Source organism: Mus caroli, unplaced genomic scaffold (genome assembly GCF_978045245.1).
Source record: "Mus caroli unplaced genomic scaffold, Mus_caroli_1 scaffold_17, whole genome shotgun sequence".
NCBI lineage: Eukaryota > Metazoa > Chordata > Mammalia > Rodentia > Muridae > Mus > Mus caroli.
The window spans coordinates 74,459,498-74,486,012 of NW_028227272.1; the positions used below are offsets into that span (position 1 = coordinate 74,459,498).

The following is a 26,515-nucleotide window of genomic DNA, read 5'->3' on the forward strand; positions in this document are numbered from 1 at the left end:
CCTTGCATTTTGTTTGAGATCTCTGCTTCCTGTCTGTTGAGACAAAACAAGTCATATCTTAAGTCCCCACCAGAATGTCTTCCACAACAGGATGGATGGAAAATGCCAAAAAGTGATCCAGATTACTTACCTCTTATGCTGCTTCTCTTGGGTATTTTATCATGTCAGTGAGAAAGTAATTAAGACATGAAGTCCTTCCACCATACTGATCTCTTCAGAGAGTGCTCCCAACATGTCCTACCTCTACTATGCTTCCTCTACTGAAGCTTCTACAACATCATCACACCTGAGATCAGGATTCCAGCTCATGGACACATACATGCAAACCATGTTCCAGCCATGATGAGTCCATTTGTCCATGTGTTTGCTTGGATTTACTCAAGTCCCGCTTTAACTACTCTATTAGTCTGTTTTCTGGTCTTATGACAATATCCTGAGATAGAGTAAAGTTTCAGTGTAAAGTTTTAGAGTCCCAGTGTTCAAGATTGGATAGTTCCAGTGTTTAGATGTCTATTGAGGCCATTCCTGCCAATGACTTCAGGATGGGAACACAAGAGAAAAGAAGAGGTGGTCAGATATGAAGCCTGCATTTAGGGAGGATCCCACAAGAAACTCTCAATGCCACCACGATTTTTTTTAGCTGCTTTTATCACAGTGAGGGTTAAGCCAGTAACACATGAATCACTTCAGAGTGCCTTCAAAATTCGAACCTTATTCACATAACACTTTGAAGAATTCCAAAGGCAAAGTGAAGTTGGTTTTAATTACCAGTCCTATTTTTTTTTTTTTTAGAGAGATAACCATATACCATTCTAGTGGTCTATGGAAAAAGTCACCAAACAATTCAAACAGTTTTACTCTTTTATAGTCATAGTGGATTTGGAAGGCTGCTTTCTCCCTTTTTCAATACTCAAAACTGAGTCAAAGGCTTTCCTAAGCAGTATGCTAAGACTAATGCAATGTTGTGAGAACACAGAAGACACCCCCTTCTTCCTTGAGTAATGTGCCGCCCTCATGTTCAGAAAGGTTATAGAAATAGAACGAAGAACTGAGGTCATTTTAGGGGCTAAAGAAATGAAACATAGGGTATCCTCTTCAGCACTTTGGGATTGGCACCAGAGTAACGAAGTTCTAGGCTGTGTCCAGAAACATAACTATTATAAACATTCAGAGCTTCTGCTTCTTTTAAACTTTCCTCCTCCTCCCCTCGCTCCATTTGATCCCTGAGGCTTTGGGATGAAGGTGTGCTGTAGATTTAGGGCTCCGTATTCTTTGGGCTCTTATTCTCTGGCGTTGTTTTTTTGTCATCTACTGCAAAAGACTTCTCTGATTAGGGTTGAAAGATGTTCTATTCTATGATTATGGTCATAGCATCCAAAATCTTCAGACTCCAAAAGCAAAAATCATAAACACATATCCCAGATCTTCACATTTTATTTAAGTGAAGTTCAAACTCTGATTTCTTTGGATAGTGTTAGGAACCATTGTGTAACATACTAGTTACAGTGGATAGTCTACATGGGTTACAAACAGGTTCATCATCTCAGGCTACATAACAGACTGTGACTTCATAGATATCTATCCCCCTGAAGATAAGGTCACACCTTTCTTTGTAACTGTAGATACTTGAGTGGCATGAAGGTAATTCCCACTAACCTCCCCACCCTTCAGTTTGCCTAATTATGCTGGTCTCTTCTTGCTCTTAATACACAGAGCTCTCCTCTACCCAGGGACTCTGCCACAGGCTCTTCCTTCTGGCTTAAAACTGTATGCTGTTTACATGGCTGGACACTTCTGAGGTTTTCAAACTTTGTTCCCATTCTGCCATCTGAGAACATTATCTGGAGTACTGCTTCCTCTTTCTCACTCTTGTAACCATCCACCACAGCAGACAACCTTCTAATGATTTTTTTTAATGACTATATGTCTACCCACTAGAGCATTGCTAATAGATTTCTATCAAGTATTTTTAAGTGAATAAATTTTCCTAAAACCAAGGATATCATAGGGCCATAAAAATGATGGTATTTGAATGGGTGGATTTAAAACAAAAGAAGTCCTTACATAAACATTGCCAATATATTTCATTTTATGAATCCTTCAGAAAGGCCTTGTTGAAAGCAGGCCTCTACTAAGTGGTTTCTATGCCAAGTGAGCTGACAGTTTAATATCTCATATTAATTTTTCAAATGATATATAACCACTTTTTGTAACAAAATGTCACAGTTCAAACTCAAGGCCTTATACATGCTAGTCAAGTGATAAAATGCTGAGGTCGATCCTGGTTTCTTTTCTGTTGCTGGTATGAGTCTGGGAAATAAATAATGCCCTTTAGAAATGCCCTCATGTTTCCTATTTTTCATCTTTGATTTTAGCTAAATATGGATGAGCAGGGCTTGCAGAATATAGAGGTTGTCAGCCGTCATGGTCACATGGCTGACCTGAACATAGCAAGATCTTGTGTACCCCTGGCTCATGATAGTAGTATCATTCACCATGAGAGTTAAACTGCTTGTACTGAGCACATATCACTTCTATACCATGTTAAGTAAGTGAGTCGAAACTCAAGCTCTTGTAAGCTTGGGATCATGAGATTAGAAATTTTGTAGCTCTGCTTTTTATTTCTAAATTATAAATGGAAAGTGAAAAGTATAATCCCAGTAGGGGTTCTTGCCATAGTTTGACTAGAAAATGTACTTTACAGAAATATTAATTAAGAGATTTGTTTTCTTCTTCTAAGGTCACATTAACACATTATTTTTTAAATTAGGATACAGTCTTGCTTATAGATAGGGTTTCTTTTAGAGATGAAACCAATAAAAGCTGAGTACCAATGCCAACATAACACACATCATACACACATGTAGTTTAGATGCTTTATTTTTTTAATTTTTATTAGATATTTTCTTCATTTACATTTCAAATGCTATCCCAAAAGTCTCCTACACCCTCCCCCCACCCTGCTTCCCTACCCACTCACTCCCACTTCTTGGCCCTGGCATTCCTCTGTACTGGGGCATATAAAGTTTGCTAGACCAAGGGGCCTCTCTTCCCAATGATGGCCAACTAGGCCATCTTCTGCTAGATATGCAGCTAGAGACATGAGCTCTGGGGGTACTTGTTAGTTCATATTGTTCCTCCTATAGGGTTGCAGACATCTTCAGATCCTTGGGTACTTTCTATAGCTCCTCCATTGGGGGCCCTGTGTTCCATCCAATAGCTGACTGTGAGCATCCACTTCTGTATTTGCCAGGCACTGGCATAGCCTCACAAGAGACAGCTATATATATCTGGGTCCCTTCAGCAAAATCTTACTGGCATATGCAATAGTGTCTGTGTTTGGTGGCTGATTATGGGATGGACCTCTGGATGGGGCAGTCTCTGGATGGTCCATCCTTTTGTCTTAGCTCCAAACTTTGTCTCTGTAACTCCTTCCATGGGCATTTTGTTCCCTATTCTAGGGAGGAATGAAGTATCTACGCGTTGGTCTTCTGTCTTCTTGATTTTCTTGTGTTTTGCAAATTAACCCAGATGTTCCTCAACAGAGGAATGGATACAGAAAATGTGGTACAATTACACAATGGAGTACTACTCAGCTATTAAAAACAATGAATTTATGAAATTAGGCAAATGGATGTATCCAGAGGATATCATCCTGAGTGAGGTAACCCAATTTCAAAAGAAGTCACTTAATATGCATCACTGATAAGTGGATATTAGCCCAGAAACCTAGAATACCCTAGATGCTTTATTTTTATGATGTGCATTTTTATTCATAAAGTTTTACTATTTCACTATATAGTTCTCAAATAGTTACTTTTTGAAAATTAATTAAATCTAACAAATTATTTTAATAATAATCAATGCTTTCAATAGAAAGTAATATTTTATTATATTTCTTTAAAAGTCTCTTCAACAGAGAGAACATAGATTTTTTTTTTAATTGGGAGTTTTATTTATTTACATTTCAAATGTTATCCACTTTCCGAATTTCTGACACCCCCCAAAACCTCCAAACCATCCCCCCTCCCCCTGCTTCTATGTGTCCCTACCCACTCACCCACTCTGCCTCCCCAACCTGACATTTCCCTATATTGGGGCATAGAGCCTTCATGGGACCAAGGGCATCTCCTCCCATTGATACCCAACAAGGCCATCCTCTGCTACATATATGGCTGGAACCATGGGTCTCTCCATGTGTGCTCCTTGGTTGGTGGTTTAGACACTGGGAGCTCTGGTTAGTTGGTATTGTTTTTCCTATGGGGTTGCAAACCCCTTCAGTTTTATTCTTAGATATATGAACCGAATGTTTATGGATAAGTTGAACTTTCAAAGGTAAATAGCATTCTACCCTAACTTTATCAAACATTAAACAAAAATGAAGAAACCAAGGAAATACAGCTGTTGGTCTTTGGCCTTTCTTTGGAAACCCTGTTCTTCCAGAGCAATATGGTTAGGATGTGAAGATGGTTTCAGCCATGAACTTTGGGGAAGTTTTTCTTTCTTCTCAGAAGACATGCGATGGGCTTGAATACAGAACCTAGAAATAGGGAAAAATGTTAAGACCCCTGACAGGGATGCAAGTTTAACAATGATGTTCTGGGTTGAGATTATTTAAGGATGGTTTGCCACATGGATCTATAGGTAAAGCTTCTTGCCCTCAAGGCTGATGGCTTGATTTCAGTCTGTGGGTTCCACCAGGTGGAAGGAACCATTACCTACAAGTTGCCCTCTGACTAGCACATACTTGCTATGGAATATGTGCTCATTGTACATATGTGTGCACAAATGCACAAAGCAAAGAACAACAAAAAAAAATCAATGCATTGAAATCATGACCTGAGTTCTTTTACCATGCTCTTTAGTGTGTAATCCTTAAAGTGTGTCCCACCTCTCTTTTATGTTTAAATTCACTTTGAATTTTAAGTGTTCTATGATGAAGAGCTCACACTAGTGTTTACTCTAACATGACTCTACCCTACACCCTCATATCATATACATCAATGTTAGAGGCTTATTTTTATTTATCTCCAATGTCCTCATATCAACATTTCCTCTGAGGAAACACACCAGGATGTAAAGCATGATGGGAACAAATCTGTGTTTGTGATACCTCTCAATGGGAAACCTGGAACCAAGAGATTAGAAGAGAGATTATTAGAGAGGTGTAAGTGGATGGTTTATATAAAGGAACTGTTAAAGGATGTGAGAGATTTGGTTCTGGGGAATTTATTGGGGAAAGGAATTCTGGCCCTATTCTTGGCATATGGCCAAGAATACATTTGCAAGCTCTGAAATTAACCAATGCTCTCATATGCAAGAAAGAGCAAATAGACACCTATTTGGTCATCACCATTGAGAGTACCAGAGAAGACTTGGACATAACTTCTTATTAGTATCAATTATATGCTACACTTGAAGAAAAAAAATCAGTTACCTTTTTGCAAGAGAAAGGTTTCCTTAATAATAGTTTGAGCAAAAACATTTCTGAATGGTGACTGTGTGAAAGCCTCCAAATATTTTTGAAGAAATGATGAAATTTTGAAACAACATAAAGAATTATACTTTGTTGTACAGATAATTCTCAATACTCTGTTTTCAGGAAAGTCTTTCCAAAGAGTTTGTTGTACATGTATATTATCCTTCTTATACAGAAAAGGTGAATACCATGTAATATAAGAAATGTAATGCCAGGACAGGGAAGTGGGAGTGGGTGGGTTGGTGAGGAGGGGGAGGGGAGATGTGGTAGGGGGGATGGGGTATGGGGTTTTTGGAGGGGAAACCAGGAAAGGGAATAACATTTGAAATGTAGATAAAAAAAATATTTAATAAAATTTTTTTTTAAGAAATAGCAAATATATTTCTAACATTGAACCTGGGTAAGCTGTCAATTTAAATAGATTTGAAACTATTTGCCAAACATTTGAGAAAATCGAAGATGCAATGCTAGCTGAATTAGCTAATGTGAAAATAAGAAGATATGTCCATTTATAAAATAAGGGTGTGGGATGATGGGAGAAGCTGGTCCAAGGGAAACAGTATCAGGATAGCATATCCATGAGCATTGTATTAAAGCATGGTGACTATAGGTAATTATGAGGTGGCATAGGTTTGAAAATTGCTGAGGCACTGTGTGATGAATGTAGTTACCACAGGACATGTTAAGTATGCAAGGTAATGAATCAATTAACTAACTTAAGTCATCAAGTAGTATATTCACATATCAAAACATTACTTTATATGCCATATATATGGTATAATATATATTGCATATACACATGTACATATTTTATATCTGTATTTATACTGTATATGTTATACCATACACACACACTATATAATATGTATATGTAATATGTATATATAATAAGTATATGTATATGCATATATATATATATATATATATATATATGCTTACTTTGTTAGTTATACGTCTTTCTGGAACCAAGTAACAAAAGGAGTTTTTTGTGTATTCAATTATTAGGTTGGTACACTGTTGTTTATTTTGTATTTCAATAATTTACATGTGAAGTTGACACTAATTTTCATATTTTAGAATCATCTGACATGACGCTTCTGTTTTGTGTAAATGAAAGGCACAGTGGGTGTGTTTCTTTTGTTTGCTGAGATGATTTGCACATAAACACAGCTCACAGATGCAGCAATATTCATAATTTTGAGGGAAGAACTGAATACTCAGAATAAAGTCAATTTTGATAACAGCATGAAGCAGTATTTGCTCTAAGATTTCCTTTGTTAATTTCTAGGTAGGTTTTTTGGGGTGTGTTTAAATGTTCCTTTATACATTCTATTCAATGTAAAATCATATTCTCCTGATATAAGAGTGAATCCAGAAAGAGAATTCTGCTCTCGGTTCGTACTGTTTCAAGGGGATGGTTCTCTTTTAACTGAGACTTCAATGATAAATCTACTCTTAAGTTTTTGTGAGATCTGATATTTTATGTCATTTTAGGCATGCTTTCTTAGAGTGAACATGCATGTTAATTAGAAAGAAAATAATTTATTGAGAGCTGTATCAAGTGCAGTCTTCTAAATGGTATGAGATTTTCCCAAGGATCCATATTGTCCTTGGACTTGGCTGTTGTATTACGCTTTAAGTGGAATTGATTGTGTGGTTGTAATGAAAGTAATAGATTGATTTCTACCCAGGCTCACAAAGAGTAAATAGAAAAGCATTCCTGTCTTGATCTACATTCATAACCAGTGTGACTTGCTGGATTTAGACCCAAATCTTAGGAAAGACAACATGCACATGTAATGAAGACGGTTTGAAGTTTAAATTTTTAAAATAGTCTTTAATGATTTCTCTGGTTACCATTTTTGTATCAATTAGATCATAGTCACCCAAGAAGTATTTCTTTGCTTAAAACCTTTGCATAATTTCTCATGTAACTGGCATTCTTAAACTAGGGTCTTTATGAATATACTAAAATATTAGCATGAATTTTGAAACAGTAGTATCTGCCTTAACATCTGTAAGTTTGAATGCTATTTTAGTGATTTAAGCCTATGACATTTTTAAACTTTGGATTTACTGACTTTTTTATGACTAAGATATTTTGTTGGTAAAATACAACATGAAATACTAGAAAACACACAGCATCACTATGTTTTCACCATTGTGTTCATAGTTTTTATGAACAGGCATTTCTGCTGGATTTAGAATCATTGTCTCCTTTACTGAATAATGAAATATTTGTTTGTAATAACTCGCACAGTATGTTTCCTTCATCTTTTCTTGATAATTTAGAAGATAAACACACACAAATATTACACATACACCATACACACACATATATGTGTATATATATATATATATATATATATATATATATATATATATATGCTATCAGTTTGGACTTTGAAAGCCTGTGTCCTACATACCCTTCTATAATAAAACTTGAGGAAACAATACAAAGAGTTTAATTTGAAAGCATGTTTTTGTTATGAATGGAGGAATGGAAGATTAAAAGAACTTACAAACAACAACAACAACAACAAACACCCAACCCCAACAATCCCTCTGTAAGGAGCAGTTGTTTCTCACACATTCTGTGACTCTTTTGGATTTGTTTTATGTTTGGGTAAAACACTTTAGTGTAATGATGCCTAAATGAGACAAAACAAAACAAAATAAAAACAAAATGCAACACATAAAATTTGGAAACGACAAAGAGATAAAACCAAACCAAAAAAAAAAAAAAAACCACCCCAAAAAACAAAAACCAAGGGACACATTTGACTCCTGGTGTTTCTGAGTCGGAGCTTCAAGCTTTTTCTATTCTTCCCAGCCCACTAGATTACCCTGCAGGTTGTGGCAGACAATTCCCAGGAAAAGCTTAGACATGGAGCCTGCTTGCTTCTTGACTCCATTTTAAACCTTTTGTTCACACCAGGGTGGCATTTTTTCACACCACATGTGGCAATTTTGACTCCTAGCCAACTTGTCTTACAAAATCAAAGTCTGCAGGGTTTTTTTACCCCCCTCTGTTCACAAGGAGCTTCCTGAACTGTGACTGCTGGTGAGTCTTCCCTAGCTATTGGTGCAGAAGTTTATGGCAAAATGTTTTTCCAGAGAGAGAGAGAGAGAGAGAGAGAGAGAGAGAGAGAGAGAGAGAGAGAGAGAGAGAGAGAGAGAGAGAGAGAGAAAGGGAGAGAGGGGAAGAAGACAGGCAGAGTGAGAAATGTTCTGCCTTGAAACACTGCAGATGAATTCTTAGAATAGATGTTAACTCTGCAAATATTACTTGTGAAAAAAAGAACATAGTGAGCTCTATGCTTATTAATTTTTAGCATTATGCTTAATGTTAATTATAAAATCAGGATAATTAAAGAAAACACTAAGAAGACATAAATTCCAATATGGATCATGTCATTTTAAAAAGCTGCCATGTAATAATAAAATGAAAATATCTGCGGGTACATATTGTCTTTACCCCACATTTTACAATACTCACTAGGAGCGAATGGGTGTTCCTTTTGTATATGATAATGAACATGCTGTGTTTGATACTATCTCTAGCCAGGAGTAAAATAAAATATTCTTCTAGAACTGTGTGCTATGAACTCCATCCGTGAAATAACTGCTCCTACTTCATCTAAAAAGAGAATTTTCTTTCATTCTTTCTTGTTTCCTTTAAAGGATTGCCTCACCCATTCACATGGCAAATTGCAAAACTATAGCTGAGAAATGATATAAAATGCACTCACCAGCAAGTAATGGAAGAAACACAATATTTTACCAAATTCAAAGGTTTTTTGCAGAGGCTGTTCCTCTATTTCTAGGAGGGACATGAAGGAACACAAATCTCTGAATATATGTGATGTTATAGATAACAAAGCAGATGAAACTGCATGTAGGCTTTCCCTGGGTAAGCTTACCCTGTTTTCTTTTTATTTATACTAATAAGAACATTCAAAGCTAGACATTAAAAACATTTCTTCAACATACATATTAATTCATTATCTGTTTAAGAATGTCAGTAGAAGGTGGTTATTTTAGTCAGCCCATGGGTGGTAATTGTATGACTGCTTAGTTTTTCTGCAGTAGCACAGTAATCATATGTTTTAATCGTAAGTGACAAATCACAAGGAGAAAGGGAAATCAGATATTGGAAGCCATGGTAAACATCTGTAAAATATCAAATATCAAGACCAAAGAGACTTATTGCTTATTGATATGGCATGAAAATATACTAAAGTTTTTGCTAAAACGTCAGCACAGAGGAACAAAGCCTTTGTAGTTAATGTGAGCTGCATGTTTTATTTATCAAAATATCAACACTATTGTGCTGTAAGGAAAAAAAAATATAGAACAGACACATGTGAGGACTGTGGCACTTATGCCTTCGCTCCCTTCACTCAGCCAACATGTAAGTGAACTCACTGCATTTGGATTATTCACTGCAGTGTTTACAATAAGGAATTTATCTGGTAAATTGAAAAGACCTCAATTAAGAAGCATGCACACACTCGCACCTGTACACAGTAATGTACACACATGCATGTTATGGGTAACTGTAAAACAAGAGATAGTCCATCAGAGCTTAAGAGAGAGAGGGCAGCCTGGTTTCCAGCAGAAGATGACTAGCGGGCAGGCAGAACCTCATAGCTTTCCCTTAACACAGGGCAGTTACTTCGGTTAACTTAGAAAAAGGATGGAAAATACAAAGCATGTGATTTCCAGGAATAGATAAACCCAGACTCACTGCTTAAAAATTAATTGCAGATGGGTTTATATTCTGAGGTTTTTTTTTTTATGGTGCCTGAATATTTATAAAGTACATCATTTGCTTCTCAGTTAATTTAAAAACTGACCTTTGTACAAATAGAAAGGAAAGCATTTATTTGCATCTAGAAATAAAATGTACAGAGGTCAAATGAAACTATTTTCATTTAAGCTAGAACAAAGAAGCTAAAGGAAAGAAAATATCTGGTCAAACATGTATCTGTATTAAAAACCCTCACAGAATGCTAACCAGAATGGTAACAAAACAAAACAAAACAAAAAAACCAGAACAAAACAAAACACCCTAGTAAATCATTTGACCCTAGGAACTTTAAAGGAAGGAAAAATATTATCTAAGGTATAGTAAGTTTATAAAATAATAGTTACCTACTTTTGCAGCCAAAAATAAACGTGTGCTCAAAAATCTGATTGTTGCATGTGCATCCCAAAGAGTATAAAAATCCCTCTAACTCCTCTTTCTTCATTGGTAGAGGGAAGAAGCAGCTTTGATTGCTTTTAAATTTCTTCCTTTCCACCCTTTCTGCCTAGTCCCTCTTCTCGCCAGTGTATCTTTATGTTAGGAGGAACAGAATACAATCCCAAGACAGACATATTCAAAATAAACACTCCCGGGGCCAAAGAGTAACAGGCTTACTGCTTTTCATTCTAGCTTCTTTTAATATGAGTTTATACGTTCTGCCACAAAATTCAGCTTGTAAGTAATCCTGTGGTACTTCAGCCTAGATAAAAAGAATGCTCATTGTGAATTATATTTCATCTGTCACAATAACCCTTTTTATTCCACCATGGACCTCCCCCTTGCCTTTGGCAATTAGAGAAAATATGTATGCCTTTAAGTATGAAGTACTCATTTCTTCAAATCCAACCCAACCACTCCTGATGACACTCACAGACAGTGCTTTCAAATCACCATGCTGGGGAGATGCACCCAAGACATCCTGAAGTTACCCAGTTTCACAAGGCCACGGTGAAATTGGGCATTCGGGAATGAGCAGGTGGCATAAGTCTCATCTACCATTAACATCAGCTGTTGGTGAGCAGCAAGGAAATTTTAGTTACATTTAAAAAAATGAAATGCAAAAACCTTCTAGTTACTTTTTAGTTAAATTGTGCCCGGAGACAGATATTATCAATGATATTTACTTTAATATATTAAATCATAATGATTCTATTTGTCATTTGTACTTTCCTAAGCACAAAATAAGTTATGGGCTTTTAAGTATATTCCAACGGTTCCAAATAATATTTTTGCTGATGTTTAAAGAAGGAGAAAGCAAAGAAAACAAATTACTTGCAGATAGAGTTTAGCAGACACCTTCATTCAGTTTAAAAATCAATGTGTTTATCCGGTTTACTTACTCTTACAAATCACTGAAATCACCTTGAGAGGCTCAAGTTCACCTTTCTGGATTTAAGCCTGTTAAATAACAGACACCATCAAGTCGTCCCCGTAAAAGGACAACTTAGATGCTCGGCTTTATAGGGTGTAGTAAAAGTTAGCACACTTCTACCTACAAAGCTACAAAAAAGACCTTAAGACAGCTACAAAGGGAAACAAACAGAGGACAGGAGAGCAAAAAAAGTTCCTTTTTCACAGCAAAACAAAATCCCTGCTGGTACAGTATCCCAGGCAGTCTCCAGAACAGCTGGATAAAGGCATACAAATAATTTAAGCCAACACAAAATTCATCAAGTATGAAGAAAGAATGAAGAAAAAAAAAAAACAACAACTTGAGACTAAAATGAAAACCTTTTGGCCCACAGCACAGGTTGGGCACAAAAGTGCTGGCTAAGCTATCTATTTCACACATGCAACGACAGAAGGTTCGATATTCATTCGATCGATGAGTGAAAAGGCACAATGGCAAAATCAGACAGACTTCTTTTCAAATACAGATCTCCAATGTCCCCCTCCAGTCTGCAGCTGCACGGCTGGTGGTGTGGTTCAGACGGAGCAAGGGTTACATCAAGGCTGCTCTCTGGACCGTGCAAACAGTCTAGACCAATGACCTGCAGCATCATGCCCTTTGAAGAAGAGGCAAGTTCGGTCATGATGAAGAAGAATCGAGGCGTACCCCCTTTTAACAATAGGGAGCAGCTCGAGGCTGCAAAGAGGTAAGCAGGGTAAGAAGAAAACAGCATCTGCTTCCATGGTTACAGGCCAACTATGAGAACCTCGCTTTTCAAGAGAGTCTGTTCTCAGGCTCCCTTGTGGGGTGTGCTGTGCATTGTAAGAGAAGGCAGGTTCAGCTGAAATCGCAGAGTTATTTCAGAGTAAAATGATACGGAGCACATGGCTGGCAGGGGGTGGGGGAGAGGAAACGAGTCACATGACTTAAGAACAAGACTTGGGCTGTTTTGAAATAGAATTTTTTTCTTATAGCAATTTGGACAAAAAGTAGATGTGTATAATGCCGACAGCAATGACAAACATGCTCTTAATTTCTTTAGTTTTATGTGATCAAAGGTCAAGGGTCAAGGCACGCATGTCCCAGGGCAGGACCAGAAAGCCTATTGTTAGTGAAGCTTTATAATGTATCTTATTGTAAAAGATTTCTTCTCTCTCTCTCTCTCTCTCTCTCTCTCTCTCTCTCTCTCTCTCTCTCTCTCTCTCTCTCTCTCCCCTCTCCTCTCTCTCTCTCTGCCAGACTGTAACCTGGATGGATATTTTTCTGAATGTCTCTCTGACTTTATTTTCCTCTGATGTTATAAGCAATATTTTCTCATTTTTATATTCATTTCTGTGGCTATATCCCATTGGAAAACCTCCTAGGCTTGGGCAGAAACTTCCGTAGTACAGTGTTGGTATTTTAAGAGTGAAAGGATTCCCCTGTCTTTACAAATGTGCTCACAGACAATTCGAATCCATAGCAAACTCACAGCGTCTGACAATTGTTCTGTTCTTATTATTCTGGTCTTCGCTCGTATTTCACTCTCTCTGTCTTGCTTCAGTCATTCTGTGGGTGCAGATGTTAAGTTTTCCTTTCTTTGAAATGTGTAGCTAACATATGGACTTAAGGACACGCCAGCAGCTCTGGACCAACATTTAACGAACATGAAATGTGGTCGATTCTGTATCCTTAGCAAGAGCCGCAGTAGCCACACAAAACACAGACACACACATACTAACACAGACTACACATTCTTCCTACCACAGTTCAGTGTTGAAAGAGGTCAGGGTTTGCCATTTTCCAGTTATGGGCTGTAGATATGTCGTGCCATCTATGCTTTGAGCCGTAAAATAAAAATAGGGCAATGGAGAAGGAGATAGTGGTCCAAATGGTGATGCACACTGGCATCTTCAGATTTATTTCTGTAGAAGAGCGTTTTGAATTCAGTGTGCCAGCGGAAATGATTGTGTCCCTCCTAAAGAACAGGTTCTCAGCATCTGATGTGGTAAGAAATACACAGACTGCTGTGGGCAAGCTATAATGGAGCACCACGCGGACTCGAATTTAAAAATTCATTTCAAACACTCCCTCCCACAAAGCATTCTTTTGAAGCTTTCAACAACCAACTCCCAGGATTCTGACAGTCTTATTCTGTTCATGGAGAAATCAGGAGAAGTGTTAACTGGTGTGTGTCTCTAATTTGGTTCTTGTTTTGAGCTAGGTGGATATGAGTTCATGGGTAAATATATGTGTGCTAGCTGCTTTCTCTGAATAGGTTGAGATTCATCTTATTTTTTTCTTTTTTTTTTATGTTGAGAAAATACCTGGGATAAGACACGAACATTTGAACTTTGCATTTCAATATTACTATTTTCATATAGTAATCATCCACACACTAGTAAAAACAGTAAGTATATTACCTTAATGCGACCACAGTGTAGTTTCTTTATGTGACAGGAAAAAAAATGTTGAGGTATTTCAACATCAGAGAAACTCTGAAGCAGCAACCGAGCGTACTTCCTGCCAAAGGTCAAAAAGTTCAATAGCCAGATATTTTGTATTAGAAAAACTTATTAAGGTCTGTGGGCTGTGGCTAATGATAAAGAGGCTATTGCATAGTTTCTGGTGGGAGACTCATAGTGAGATCTCTTTATCCCTCAAGTTAATCCTTAGCTTAGTCTTGCTCTTATATTTTCAAAAATGTATTTATTTCTTATGAGTATTTATATGTAAACATAAGCTATAGTAACTTAAATAAAGGAATCCACAAACACTTGGAAACATTCTCAAAGTAAATATGAGAGTTTATAAATTACTGTCACATTGATGTCTTAATGTATACATGAGAATATTTAATAGTGAACATTTAAGAAAAACTAATAGCCCTTTTCCATAAAAATTCTCTCTTATCTGAGGTATTAAATTGATGATTAGTATCTATACTCTATACAGTTATCACAAATACCCAGAATATCACAAGGTATTCTGACTGGATATATTTCTTTAAAGTGAAGTTTAGAGTAATTATTATGATAACCTTGTCACAATGTTGTTCAAAAACAAATCATATACTATGTAACATGTATCCACAAAATTAAAGACATCAGAACTTTTTGTTGCCTCACTGTGTGACAATGTCTGGAACATAGCATGTGCTCAATCAATGTCTCCCAAGACTGAAAGTGCAGAATCATCCAAAGTTGAGTGTTTATAGTTTTAAACTGTCATGACTTTTATATAAAACTGTATACTTTTGTCAATAGTAAGAGATTACTATCATTCATAACAGAAGTACATGGTACAGTTTCTTCCATAGTGAACTCAAATACTATTCATTCTCACTGTCATTTGTATGCATTTTAAGGAGGAAAGGAGGAACATAAATGTAAGACGGGTGATGCAAATTATATAGATTTCATATCTAAACATTGATTTCTTAGGTACACAGCTTTTGTGACATTTAAAATATCAATGTATATAGTATGCCTCTAAGAAGGGCATATAGCAGGCAATCAACTTTTTATAAGATGATCCACCTAATTTCAGGATCAGCCAAAGTTGAATTAGAGTAAATATAAAGTACAATTTGTACCAGCATCCTATTACACTCACTCTCACTAGCAGGATTTTCTTTATCTTGAGACTAGGTGAAACAGAAATGTTATCTGTGTCAGGAATACCAGTGCTAGGATAGCATGTGTTTGGATATTTTAATACTGTAACCTGAATCCTTCCCTGCGTTTTTTTCTCTATAGTTAAGTCATGGAAACAATGATGGAAATTAGTCCAAACACATTGATGTTAGAAACTATTAAATCTAATAATAAATGTTAGATATAGAAAATGGACAGCCATGGGGGATACTGGACAGTAATTTTTTTCTTTCAGTATTTGGCTATTATATCAGGAATTTATACTCCGGCATTTTTATTTATTTAGGTAGATAAACATATCTTTATCCCTTTACACTGCCTCTATCAACAGTAATATAACGGACAGGTGTGCTCGAGCATACCTACATTTACTATATATGATCTGGAGAACAAGGGAGAAGGATCAAAAGTTTGAGACATTCTCAAAAAACAAAGAGAGAAAACAGTTATATCTTTCAATATTCAATTGTCAAATCAGAACTCAATAATGATCTGGTAACAAGATTCTAAAAACAGACAGACACCTTTAAAATGGGTAGCCCATCCTCACCTCACTACGTTTTTGTCTTAGAAAGCTGAAATGATGACTCTTTTTAAGCAGTGTGTGATTATCTATAGCATATCATTTAATTTTAGGAATTTTATCTCATGTTTTCACCTCATTTGCATCTTAAGTTAGACTTCTTAGAAATAAACAACATTTCAATAATTATGAATTGTGGAATTCATCTTTGTTATTTGACTGACTTTTACATACTAAATGCCTGGGAATAGGCTAGAAGCCCAATGTCTCAGGATGGATGTCTGGAAAGATTAGATATCTGGAGAGCTAATAAAGAACTGAGACTCCTGACTGGATTCAGTTCTTAAGTTGGAGAGCACTGAGTTTCATGATGACAGGTCTTGAAAGGTATCTGGGCAACTACTGTGAATATCCATGGGGTATGTATAGGGTGGCTATAATTTACCTTCCCAAAATATGCACTCTGAACACTAAGCACTTCTACTCATATGCTGTGAAGATGTAGGTACATAACATTGGTGGCCATTGGGAATTAAAGATGATTTTACCCATGATTTCGACTTTTATATAACTCATGGTATGGTGCATAGACAGCTTGTGTGTCCTTCTAGCATTAGAGAAAACCAACTGGATAGACTTTTCTTCCTTGAAATCAATCTGCACATTGATATTAGGTATTCCCAGAATTATCCATGTTTCCTCTCAGAATCCCATAGATTTCTCCAGATTGTATGACCAATGCTTCACAGGTGTTGATCCATCAGAGAGAGAGATCACAATCTCAAATGTGATGATAAGCAGGAGAGTGGGGGGAGACAAGACTGGAATCCCCAGTGACGCCTTCAATAAAGAGCAAGAGAAGAATTATAGAAATTAATTGATTCTACTCATATTCATGAGCACATGGGATAAGCTTCATGAGGCAGAAATTCTTAAAGGATACCTTCCACTCACCATAAGGCAAACATGAACTCTAAGCATAATTAGAATTGGTACCAGAATTCAATTTAGATGCTATGGGGTATATGTGTGTGTGTGTGTGTGTGTGTGTGTGTGTGTGTGTGTGTGTGTGTGTGTGTGTGCAGGGGGTAAGTGTTTGAATACTTACTGGATGACTGTTGTAGTTTGAAAAAAAATCAGCTGAAGATATTTATATGATATTCTGCCATTTCTGTGGTCAATATAAACTCATGAGAGGCTTTATGTTAAAAGCCTGCAAATTAATGAAGCAGAAGGAAGGTCAAATAAGATGAAATACTGGGAAGAAGTTAAACAAGATAAAATGTCACAATCATGTCACGAGGGATGGCCAACTTCTGTAACATTCCATAACTTTAGAGCTGTCTCTTGTGAGGCTATGCCGGGGCCTAGCAAACGCATAAGTGGATGCTCACAGTCAGCTATTGGATAGATCACAGGGCCCCCAATGGAGGAGCTAGAGAAAGTACCCAAGGAGCTAAAGGTATCTGCAATCCTATAGGTGGAACAACAATATGAACTAACCAGTACCCCGGAGCTCGTGTCTCTAGCTGCATATGCAGCAGAAGATGACCTAGTCAGCCATCAGTGGAAAGAGAGGCCCCTTGGTCTTGCAAACTTTATATGCCCCAGTACAGGGGAACAACAGGGTCAAGAAGTGGGAGTGGGTGGGTAGGGGAGTGGATGGGTGAGCGTGTGGGGGACTTTGGGGATAGCATTGGAAATGTAAATGAAATAAATACCCAATTAAAAAAAAGAATGTGTTAACTTTTAATATTCCACAAAATCACTGTAATGAATCTAATTTTATGGATATTAAATAAATAAAACATTTAGAAGGAAAAAAAAAGAATAAGTCTTATAGGAAATTCCAGAGGTGGTTCTTAGGAAATATAAAGGCATAGTTAAAGTCATTACATTTAATTCTGCTAAACTGATCACCCTTCTGTCTGAGGATGATGACTGCTGACTGCACAAAATGCTAACTGAAAGTTCAAGGCCACAGAACTGTGCTGTTCACCCAAGAGACCACCCTGACCATGGCATAAAGCCCTCTAACGCTTTTAACGAAGACTGTATGTTTATGTTTATGTTTATGTGTGTGTGTGTGTGTGTGTGTGTGTGTGTGTATTTTAAAGTATTCATTGAGTTTAAGAATAATGCCTGCATAAAATAAATGTGATGTGTGTAGGAAAAAAGGTATATTGCAAATGCTGTACAATTTCAGAACTGGAAGTCATCTTCTCTGTGCTTTAAAACCTAGTATTCTTCTGTTCAAAAAGCATTGCCCAGGTTTGAAAACGCCTCAGTGAATGGTACTTACACATGAAAGCTTTTCAGATGATATGTTTGCTGTCAAGCATTGAATGAGCATACTCATACTTGAGATATTTTTATATACAGTGTGAATTTATAAGCCTTATTATCATCCCATTAGAGTTGTTTTAGCATATTTACTCTCTTATTTTCATTTTTACTAAGATAGAAAAATAATGAAAAATAGGTGGGGATATGAAAAATCTTAAAATATCTACAGAAATATTGATGCTGTAGAGCTATAATAATTGAGCATGAAACTCTACTCTGGACTACCAAAAAAACATTTAGTCTTAACTTTTATAACTTCAAAATCAAAATACCTCCTTCCCTGTGAAAGAGAAAAGAAACACTTCTCCCTTTTAATGTAGGAATGAGGCAGGTGTGTGCCATGTTTACGAGTCCTGTGTACTGGCTTCTAGTAATTAATGCTTTTTTTATTAACTTATGTTCAAAAAGCTATTCCCCTTAATTAGCAAAACTCAACTTTCCTGTTTGTGCTGTTTCAAATCCATTCCACACACATATTGAACATGCCCATTTATGCATGTTGACTTCATAATGCTAATATATGTTAAAGTAAGCATTTCTCAATTACTCCCTTTAACCAATGGAGTACAACTATTTTGTTTTCTATATTACTTTATGTACCCTGTGGGATTCATTTTTCTCCATAGCTAAATGATTGAATTCATAGTCCTTAATTCTCAAAAGACTGCTCAAATTTGTTTTAATGTTTTTGTAAAGCCTATTTCTCTGGATTTTTTTTTCTTGAAGCACCATTTCATGTTACTAAAATCTATTCCTTTCTAATACATTTTTCTCATCATATACTTGGCATAAATCATAATATTATTTAATGATGCATAGAATTCTTTGTAAAACATTATTTAAACTATAGTAATTACAGTTAGACAATATGACTGACATTTATAAGAAGACTTTATTCTTTAGATAATAGACATTTCTAGACAACGGCTCTTCGATTTTTATAAATATCCTTGTGTGTGTTGTACTATGCGGAGGAGTATCTGGCATGGTCTGTGTCCTTACAGGACAGCAGAATTATAGTTTCATATAAACTAAACCATTAATTTTAATTCTTCACCTAAGAGGCATTAAGTGTGGGATGCATCACAGTGGTAGAGTGCTTGTCTAGCATACCCCAGCCCTAAGTTGGATTGCCAACTCTGAAAAGAATAAAAATACATCTAGAAATTCATCTAGAAACACTGTTCATGTTCAAAACTGAGGTGAGAGAGCAAAACTCAGGAGTGGAGTCTGAGATTCTGCAGTTCTAATAAATCCAGAGAGGACAATAGTGCTGGTGGCCTGTGGCCAGACTTAGCATACCAAGGATCAAGATGAGACCTGGTCCCTGACTCTACTCTCAAATCAGAGTAAACCCTTCCAGTCTAATCCTATTCCTCATGGATAAGTCACTGGAATCCCTGTCGTTGTTCCTGACTTCTTACAGAAGTGGTTTGTGCTTTGTTTTAAATCAACTAGAACACTGTATGTCATAAAATAATGTAAGAGAGATAAGGTAGCAAGACATTTTGAGATTCATACTTTCAATACGACATACCATAAGAATAACATAATTTCTATTGAAACCTGCCTACCTATCTTAAATTGATAAACTCAGGATTAAGGTAATATCTTAATAGTTATTAAGTTATCATCATCATCATCATTTTCTTTTTTCTTTTCTTTTTTTTTTTTTTTTTGAGATAGGGTTTCTCCATGTAATAGCTCTAGCTCTCCTAGATCTCAGATAGGACTCACTTTGTAGACCCAACTGCTTCTGCTTTCTTAGTGTCAGGATTAAAGGTGTGTGCACCGCACCCAACAATAGTTATTATTTTTTATTCTCTCTTTGCTAATTCATTCAGTATTTCATTCAACAGACATCTATTGTATATCTACCATTCACAGTTCAATGTGTTAGCTGTGGCCGACACAACTGACTCATTCCACTTACATTTTCCCAATCCTCTCAAATAATTTCATTCATTTACTTAGTGGTAATTCCACTTCTTCCATATTTCTTCCTTCTTCAAAAGTGGCAGAAATTCAAAGGTTTCCATTTGGTTTATTGGAACCAGTAGCATTTAATCAGATCATGGGATTGACCAGCCAACCTGGATAAATGAATGTACTCTAGATTGACCAGCCAACCTGGATAAATGAATGTACTCTAGATTTAGTGAGAAACTGCATAAAAAAAGAGGGAAAAATAACAGAGGAATAGCCCCAATATCAGCCTTTGACCTCTGTACACACACCTCCATGAACTTATGTTCACACCCTCAGGGACACACACACACACACAGACACACAGACACAGACACAGACACACAGACACAGACACACAGACACACACACACACAGACACACAGACACACACACACACAGACACACACACACACACACACACACACACACACACATTCCAGGCACTCCTTGTGCCCTGAGCACTAGCTATGCTTTATTTGGGGAAAACAAGGATCCAAGAGTATCTTAAAAGTTGATGCTGGGATCGGCCTCCCTGTCAAAAGACAATCTTAAGGCTAGCTTGTAGAACAAAATCTATATCAATTGTCCTGGAGGGTTCTGAGCTCTGTATATCAGAATACATAGCGAACTCAAAGTAATCTTTGGCCAGTTTTGTCTAAGACAGTATCTGTCAGTGGACACAGTATAGGGGAGGCTAGGCCTGGCTCACTACTTAACCAGTCTTCTACACTTAGAGAAGACTTTTCTGTGAGAGTTAGCTCTTCTCGATAATGAGAAATAATGACCTCAGATTCTGTTCTCAAAGCTTATGGACAGAGATAAATATAGCCAGTTAATCTGTGATTGCCGATACTGAAAGTTTCATGCCTTGTACAAAATGTGAATTTCTCCATGTTATTTTTCCACATATTACCCTATGTCTGTTTGGTGTAGGGGCTAGAATATATTCTGTCCCTCCTCTGTATGAAATATGACTCACTTAGAGGATGCATTAACAGTTGATTTTTTTCACCACTTCTTCTAGAACAACCTAAAATCACTCACAAAGATGCAGCTCTTCTTTTATCCCTCCATGAGTTTCTCTCCATGTAGGACTTTACTACCTAACACAACCCTTCTGATAGTTTAATGAACACTTCCTGAGATGTCCATCACCCATGAGGCACTACCCTTGCCATGGGCCATCTTGTCTCCTCTTTCATTTGCTTCATGACACTTTTCATTACCTGGAAGCACCACCTTTGCTTATTTGCTTGTATATTGTGTGCCTCTTTAGTCGATACAACTTTATTACTTCATTATGTTATAGACACTGTCGTGGGAATTAGCTATGAAACTGAGTCAATGAGTATGCCCTTAAGGAGACAGTCTCTAATAAATATTGATAACAGTAACAATCTATATGTATACTTAGGTGCCAAGAGGCAAATATGCTGTGAAGAAAAATGAATCAAGCTGAAGGATTAAACCCTGAAGGTTATTGTGGCTTTTTGTATTTCATGTTAGGGATAGATTTTCCTTCTTAGGTGATATTTATTCAAAGGCCAAGATGAAAAATAAAATAGGTAGCTGAAGAAAAATGTGTCACTAACATGGAGAACTGGGGGTGCAAAGCCTATGACATGAGGTATATTTGGTAAGTTCAAAGATGAGAGAGAGAGAGAGAGAGAGAGAGAGAGAGAGAGAGAGAGAGAGAGAGAGAGAGAGAGAGAGAGAGAGAGAGATCATGGTGGTTTCAGTGCAGTAAGCCAGGTATGGGTAGTAGATGATAACAGGATGGATCTAGATACCTGTCTGTGGGCTTTGAACTTTGGTCAAGATCTAAGACCTTATTCTAAGTCCATGGAAATATGTTGGGCACTGTATTAGCATCATCGGATCCAGGTCGCCTTGGCTGCTGGGTGGTGATGAAGAGTTTCTTAGATGCACGGGATAAATGAGGGGCAATCAGTGGATGCTTGGCTCCTCTACTCATCTCACCAAGAGCTCCCTCCCTTCCCCACTTTCTCCTTTCTCTCTTTCTACATCTTTTGGTGCCTCCTGTTTGCTCTCCTCCTCCTCTTCCTCCTCCTGTCTTCTTCCTTCTCTTTACCTTTTCTTTTCTTTCCTTCCCTTTCCCATGTGTCACAGTTTAAAATTATTTAGTTGTTTATCATACATTTTTGTTAGAAAGTGATTAAACTCTGTTGAAAAAAATTAAAGGTAACATAAGCTCTGCCGAATGATGAAGGAAACTATTAAGAAAACATTTCTTAACTGAATAGTGCAGAAAAAGAATCAAGCTTGGTTTCTAGGGTTTGGGTATTCAGTCAATGAAGGAATGGTCATCACTCAGAATTGCTGAAATATCTTCAAATAAAAAGATTTGGAGAATAAACATGAGGCTGATGTTGGGTGTGTGCTGTGTTTTTCCAAGCGGAGATGCTGAATAGGATGTTGGATACATGCGTCTCACTTTGAGAAAAGAAAACTATATTGTACTGCAGATCTCAATTAGGAACAGTCTTTGAAAAGAATGGGGCTCTCCTTGTTCTCTGTAATTGAAAATGGGGGACCAATGGCATGCCTGGTTTTCAAGGCTCTCAGGCAGAACAAGGAGGTACTGTCCACACTGCCACTGGGGTTTCTTGAGATCAAAACAGATATTCTTTTGTTAGTTTTTACTTTTACTTTTAATTTTACGTTGACTTTTAATGGAGACTGGGTTTCACAAGGTAATCCGTGCTGGTTTTGACTTACTAGGCAGAAGAGCCTAAACTGAGACTAAGCTCTTAGCAATTCTCCAACCTCAGCTCCCAAGAGCTGGGATTATAGATTTGATGTGAGCCAGTATGCCTGGGTCCTTGATACATTTATTATTCATAGAAGAATTACAGCATGTAAATAAAGTCTGCTGTAGGCTGCATCCTTTTCTTGATCTCTCCCAGGTCTAGTTAATGGTCATGCTTTCTGACACTAACCAGCCAGCACATCACTGCTCATATTGTGGTCTCACAATTCAAGGACTGTGGTTCAGAATTAAGTGGGTACATTTTAAAATGTAGGATCCTGTATTAAAATATCAGACATAGTAAATCATAAGAATAGTCATGGTTCTGGGGTCTTACTTGCAATCGTTTTTTAAATGGTTCACTGCCATTTATCTGCATAAAGGATTTGGCCTTGTGTTGTAGTGTTTCAATATAAAGTAGAATATTTTCCCACACTTTTATAAACATATTTGAGTGCAAGAGTTTAATGGTTGTTCATATCATTTATTTATTTGAATTGCCCTGCTCATATTCTGGATTACTAGAATATATTTATTCTCAGTGAAATAGATTTTAATCCCCTTTAAAAAGAAAGTCAAACTTTATTGTTTTGCTTTTCCTCAAAAATATAATTTTAGGATATGCACAACTTTAGGAGAAACTATTCAAAACATAAAAGAGAGAAAGAAAGAAAGAAAGAAAGAAAGAAAGAAAGAAAGAAAGAAAGAAAGAAAGAAAGAAAGAGGAGAGAAAGGAAGAAAAGAGAAGAGAAGAAAAGAAAAAAGTAAAAAGAAAGATGGAAAGAAAGAAAGAAACCTTAAGTTGTGAATAATGAATTACAATGCACTTAAAGTATCAAATATTAGTGATTTCCTATTTGGGGCACATGACACAGTCGTGTTCCATTTTCCAGCCATCATATGATTTAAATAGACAGAAAAATGATTGTGGCCAAGCAGTGTGGTGCTATAGCCAGAACATTTAGTTGCCTGTGTTTCTTCTTACTTGAGACTTTTTCCATATTTGACGTGGCAGCTCCCCTGTGCTTCTCCTTGACCAGGCTGCTGCGAGTGATAACACTCTCTTTCCAGCCAATAAGGGGCATTTAGAGTAACGGTAGAACACTCTTTTGTAATTTTAGCTTGTTGATACAAGGTGATGGAGAGAAATGTTTCTTATTTATGGTGCCAAACATGATAGAACCAAGAGTGTGTATCTCTGAAGTAGCTGAAATTGGCTGTTGAAACAGAATGGATTTAGAATTTTTTTTTAATTAAGACATTTAAAATTAATCTAAGTTTAAGTTCCAGTTAATTGAAAGAAGCCTTTCAATCATTAGGTTTCCTAACAAAGTGGAGCACCTGACCCGGAGTGGGCTTCTCTTCCATTCAGAAAGCAGATAATTGAACTTGCATAAGCTTTTTTTTTTTTCTTTCACTTTCAACAAATTAGGAATGTTTGTTGTTATTTTGGATATTGACAATAAAGAGGTGGGAGTCCTATGCATTTCCTAATACAGTTCACTACTGCAAAGTTTAGCAAATTAAAATAAAAATCAAAACTAACTAAAAATGAAATTGTAAGCTAATTGCCACAAGGGTCTTGATTTTTGTTTTGTTTTGTTTTGTTTTTCTTTTCAAACAATCACATGCCTAAGAAAATCTCCAGGAGCAGTGATGTGGAGGAAGATGTTATTCTCTGTTCTTTGACACATGGACTATGGCCATGTGTCTTAGAACAATGATTTGCTGCAGAAGAAATTCAATGAGTCTGCTGGAGTTAGCAGATGAAGTTTAATCCAAGCAAATGAAATGTCACTAACGAATCAGATAGATTCTAGACCCATAACTTCTAAGATGTCAGTCTTAGCCTAATGCTGCTATTTCCAACAGTTTGGTCAAATAGTCAAGAATCAATTGCCCCAGATCTCTAGTCAATCATCACTTGCCTAATCAGTGAATAGTTATCTACAATGATCGTTTGTAACTTACCAGACTCCCACATACAGTTTCATAGGACAGTGTTAAGGCACTGCAGTGTAATTTTCAAATCACGAAATTGGAATCTGAGCTAATATGAAAAGTGGATCATTGATTAGTGTTCTACAGAGATTAACTTTTCTAGCATGCAGATTAAAGATAAACTAATATACTGAAGACTCCACTCAAGGAGCCTTTAAAAGTAAATTATAGGCACTTAGAGTCACTTAAGCATTTTGGGTTATTTCCCCCTGTGTCCTTTTAGGGACACAAAACCAATGAAGACAATAGCATTGTCTTTCATAAATGTAAATGTCTGTGTACTTGACTGTACAATGATTTATTATCAGGGTTTAGTATCAGCTTGTGGCTTTAAGAAGACCAATAATTATTTTTACATGAGATAATGAGATTAACTGAGTTGAGTGACTGGAACTCCTGTCAAGGTAGAAAGAAACAAACAACTTCACACACATGACTCTGCCCTCCACACATGTACTGTGGCACGGGCACACCTACAGTCACATTCAGGCAAGCTCATACATGTTCACACAATAGCAATAGAGTAAAGAAAAATATTAAGGAAATTACTTATTCACTCAACAACAACAATATATTCTATATATGCATATGAGTATACATGTAATTGAATCTTTATATGTTTTCAGTAAATTAAAAAAATAGACCATGTTAACTTGAAATGAAAATGTTGAAATATTGGGTTATAATTTTCCATTCCACTGTTCTGTATTTTCATGGTCTGGATAGTAGCCTTACTTAATGTTTGAGTTTCCAAAAATTATGCCAACTCTGGATGAATTAGGTCAACAGAGGAAAACATGCTTTCGACTGCCTACATTAACATTCTGCTGTCTGAAAAACTGGACTAGGTCGTCAATCATCTTGTTAGTGTTTGCCACTTACAACAGAGTCCGAATGTGATCTTTAAAATCCCCAAATCTTCACTTCATTTAAAAATTATTCTAATTTTGATGTTCATCAAAAAGGGAAATGCACAATAGATTGCCAAGTTCAAAACTATTATGAAGAAAAAGTTGAATTAAAATTTTTTTAGCTTGTCATAAGTACCTTACAATCTAAGGGTCTGACTCAAATTTTACATTCTATACAGACTTATGGGTAAATAATTTTGGATGAATATGAAAGAAAATAAGGGTAGAAAGAAATTAGTTAGAAAATATGTAAAAGTATTTTTAATTAAAACTTATTTTAAAAGCTGAAAAATGAGCTTGAAACAATGAATTTAAAATTGCAATTTAACATATTAGATTTTCATATTTTAATTCAAAATTCTGTTTTAAACGTAGTCTTTCATTAGTAAATCAATAATTCCTGTGACTGAGAAAGTATTCATATGTTTACAGACATTGAACAAATTGATATATGGAATTCTATGCATTCATCCACACACCAATAATTCATTTCTAAAATCATTTTTCCATTTAATAAACAGTAATCATGGAAACAGAAATACAATTTGGCTTCATAGAAACCTAACTGTGGTGTTTAATTTGTATTCTTAGGAATTTTGATGTTTATCAGTCATGTATTTTCAGACTTAAGAAGCGAATGGTCAATGTGTTAAATTTTAGTAGCAGAGAAACCTTTTGATGT

General features: G+C 36.4%; 1 long non-coding RNA gene across 13 annotated transcripts in view; it reads left to right on the forward strand.

The window, feature by feature from the left end:
* The window catches only part of LOC110311497 (uncharacterized), a 463,301-nt gene that overhangs the window by 178,638 nt on the left and 258,148 nt on the right, over nt 1-26,515 (forward strand). The window contains exons 1-2 of one of the 13 annotated variants that reach the window (XR_015045740.1): nt 11,044-12,385; nt 13,979-14,068. The exons of 11 other annotated variants lie outside the window; for them this stretch is intronic. This is a non-coding gene — a long non-coding RNA (uncharacterized LOC110311497). Of the gene's footprint in view, nt 1-11,043; nt 12,386-13,978; nt 14,069-26,515 lie in introns of those variants that run through there. One more of the 13 variants, XR_015045738.1, reaches the window with a different exon arrangement.